This window comes from Lithobates pipiens, unplaced genomic scaffold (genome assembly GCF_037356315.1).
Source record: "Lithobates pipiens isolate NorthernLeopardFrog02 unplaced genomic scaffold, aLitPip1_a1.2 Scaffold_8, whole genome shotgun sequence".
In the NCBI taxonomy this organism is placed as follows: Eukaryota; Metazoa; Chordata; class Amphibia; order Anura; family Ranidae; genus Lithobates; species Lithobates pipiens.
In genome coordinates this window covers 395942434-395946481 of record NW_027507903.1, presented here as the reverse complement: position 1 = coordinate 395946481, position 4048 = coordinate 395942434, and positions in this window count along the sequence as shown.

The following is a 4048-nucleotide window of genomic DNA, read 5'->3' as shown; positions in this document are numbered from 1 at the left end:
ATGACTCATTGGAAATGTTGGTAAATGTACAGATAGGTAATATCACAATATCGGACCACGCCCCAGTGATAGCTAAAATCAGGATGAAGGAAAAAGAGCCCGTAAGGGGGACTTGGAGACTAAATGAGGCGTTGATTGAGATGGAAGATGTTGAGAGTAATATAAAAACAGAAATAGAACAATATTTTAAAATAAATGACACCACAGAAGTCTCCAAGGCCACCTTATGGGAAGCTCATAAAGCTCTAATTCGAGGGAAGTTAATTAGTATAGGATCGGGGAAAAAAAAGAAAGCGAAGAAAGATACAATAATTTTAAAAAAGCACTCTATAGCCCCGTACACACGAGAGGACTTATGTCCGACAGACTTCCGAAGGAGTTCTGCCGGAGTTCCGACAGAGTTCTGAGGGACTTTTCGACTGAGCGGACTTGGCCACACACAATCACACTAAACTCCGACGGATTCGAACGTGATGACGTACGACTGGACTCGAATAAGGAAGTTCATAGCCAGTAGCCAATAGCTGCCCTAGCGTCGGTTTTAGTCCGTCGGAATAGCATACACACGAGCGAATTTTTCGAAGGGACCGGGTCCGGCGGAGTTCCGTCGGGAAAATTTGAAGCATGTTCCATATTCTAAAGTCCGTCAGACTTTGGTATATCAAAAGTCCGTTGCAGCCCACACACGATCGAATAGTCTGACGGAATCAGTCCGTCGGACTTTGGATGTTGAAAAGTCCGCTCGTGTGTACGCGGCATATGAGTTAGAACAAAAACATAAGAGATATTTAGATAAAAAGATATACAAGGAGATAATCCAGAAACGTGCACAATTAAATGATTTGATAGAGCAAAAACAGAGAAGTGTGTATAAAAATGTAGCCAAAGAAAGATACCTGTGGGCAAATAAGTCGGGGAAATATTTAGCAAGAATAGCTCGGGAAAAAAAAGCTTTAAATTATATTGAGAAAATCAAAGATGAACATGGGGAAGTTAAATTTAGATCGTCAGAGATCGCAGGGGCCTTTAAATCATATTATAATACCCTTTATTCAATAAGAAGTAAAGAATCAGGGGCACAAAAGGAGCAAAGGAAAAAGAAAATCCAGCAATACTTAAGTGAAGCAGATTTACTGAAAATATCAGAAGAAAGTGTTAAAAGTTTAGAGGAGCCAATTAGACCAGAAGAAATATATAAAGCAATAAAAGAAACACCAAATGGGAAAAGTCCAGGCCCGGATGGTTTCACAATCAGGTATTATAAGAAATTTAAGCATCAATTAGTTCCTGAATTATGTAAATATTGGAATAGATTGGGCGAAGATGAGAGTATGAGGAAAGAGGCCCTATTGGCAAATATAACAGTCATCCCGAAACTGGGTAAGGATGATTCCATCTGCTCCAGCTACCGCCCAATAGCCTTGTTGAATGTAGATACAAAGTTATATGCGAAGGTTTTAGCAACAAGAATAAAAAACTTGATGCCGAAATTAATAAATGGGGACCAGGTAGGATTCATCCCAGGAAGGGAGGGACGAGATAACAGCCCGAGGACCCTCCTTCTTAAGGATAAAGATAGGGAAAAGAAAACCCCAATGATATTGATCTCTATCGATGCCGAAAAGGCATTCGATACAATTGATTGGTGTTTCATTTTAGAAACCCTCCGGAACATGGGCTTAGGCCCAAAGATGCTGAAGTGGATTATTAATCTATACACACAACCAACAGCCAGAGTAAATGGGAGTATGTCATCTGCGTTTGAAATGTTAAATGGGACGAGGCAGGGTTGCCCACTTTCGCCCCTGCTATACGTAATCGCCTTGGAACCATTCATGTCAAAGATGCGAAATAATGTAAATATAAGCGGGGTTAAATGGGGAGAAGAAGAGCATAAAGTTGCGGCTTACGCGGACGACTTACTCCTATACATAACTAAACCAAGACTGTCCTTGCCTAGCTTAATAAAAGAAATAAAAGAGTATGGGGCGCTTTCTAATTTTAACCACTTCCCGACCAGCGCACGACGATGTACGTCGACAGAATGGCACGGGCAGGCATATTGGCGTACATGTACGTCCAATATTCGTTGCCGCCGTGCAATCGGGAGCGCGCCGCCGCCGGCGAGCTCCCGCGCTGGTCGGGACCCCCGTGAGTCCGGTCGCGGGACCCGCGGACTCGATCGCCGCGGGCATCCCCGCGATCGTCTCACGGAGCGGCCGAATGGAGGAAATGCTGTATAAACAACATTTTCCCATTCTGCCTAGCAACTAGTGACGCTGATCTCTGCTCCATGTGATTGGAGCAGAGATCAGTGTACACTAAATGAAAGCCCAACCCCCCCACAGTTAGTAACACACCCCTAGGAACACTTAACCCCTACACTGCCACCCACAGGTTAACCCTTTCACTGCCAGTGTCATTTACACAGGAATCACTGCATTTATATAGCAGTGATTACTGTATAAATGACAATGGTCCCAAAAATGTGTCAAAAATGTCCGATGGGTCCCCGACAATGTCGCAGTCACAATAAAAATCGCAGATCGCCGTCATTACTAGTAAAAAAAAAAAAAAAAAATTATTAATAAAAATGCTATAAAACCATCCCTATTTTGTAAACGCTATAACTTTTGCGCAAACCAATCAATAATCGCTTATTGCGATTTTTTTTACCAAAAATATGTAGAAGAATACGTATCGGCCTAAATTGAGGGAAAAAAATGTTTTTTTATATATTTTTGGGGGATATTTATTATAACAAAAAGTAAAAAATAATGCGTTTTTTTCAAAATTGTCGCTCTATTTTTGTTAATAGCGCAAAAAATAAAAACCGCAGGGGTGATCAAATACCACCAAAAGAAAGCTCTATTTGTGGGAAAAAAAGGACGTCAATTTTGTTTGGGAGCCACGTCGCACGACCGCGCAATTGTCAGTTAAAGCGACGCAGTGCCGAATCGCAAAAAGTGGTCTGGTCTTTGACCAGCAAATTGGTCCGGTCTGAAAGTGGTTAAAATAAACCCTATTAAAACGGTTATATTAAATATAGGATTGGATAACGAGGAAGAGATGGCATTACAGCAAGAATATCCTTTTACATGGGAAAAAAAAGAAATAATATACCTAGGTATAAAAATCACAAAGACGGTCCAGGACTTATACCACGCGAATTTTATTCCATTACTAAATGACATTAAAACAGTGTTAGGGAAAATGAGAACGCGATCAATCTCTTGGACAGGCAGAATTAATCTTTTAAAAATGGTGGTTTTACCTAAAATCACCTATAAACTCCAAATGCTCCCAATTCATATTCCAAACAGTTTTTTTTAAATAATAAAAACACTTTTTTTTTTATTTATTTGGCAAAATAAAAAATCGAGGATAAATTATAATATATTAACTAGAAGAAAAAAAAATGGTGGGATGGCTTTGCCAGATATTTACAGATACTACAGCGCAATCACGTTGGCAAGAATGGTGGAATGGGCAAATATTCACACGGAAAAAAAGTGGGTAAAAATGGAAGAGTCACTAACTGGCACACAATTAAAAAAAATTATCTGGATTCCGCCAAAATTTAGATTTAGAATGGGCACGAATAAGGCACACAAAATCACAATAACAACACTAAAAATATGGGACGCACTATACCGGAAAAATAAATGGGTATACAATTCTCCATTAATTCCACTAGAGGGCACAGACTTTTTCTTTTTTTTTTTTTTTTCCATTTAAATTTTTTTATTAGAAATATATAATGGTTACAGTAACAGAGCACGTAACGTGCGTGCAAAAACAGTACAGTCCAGAGCATAGCATATATTGAAACAAAGCACTCTCATTATGCGTCCGACTACATCTTGTTTTTGTGGTTGAGTTTCTGGAACAGAACCTACTCAGACCGTGGGAAGGTCTAACCTTCTGCTATCATGTATAAAGCAGCCTTTCCCTTTCCATCCAATCAGCTGTCATAGATATCCTTGACATGCCTCACTGGAATAGGCTTAAGTAGGAAATCCTCTGTCATGTCTAATAAGTAAGATAG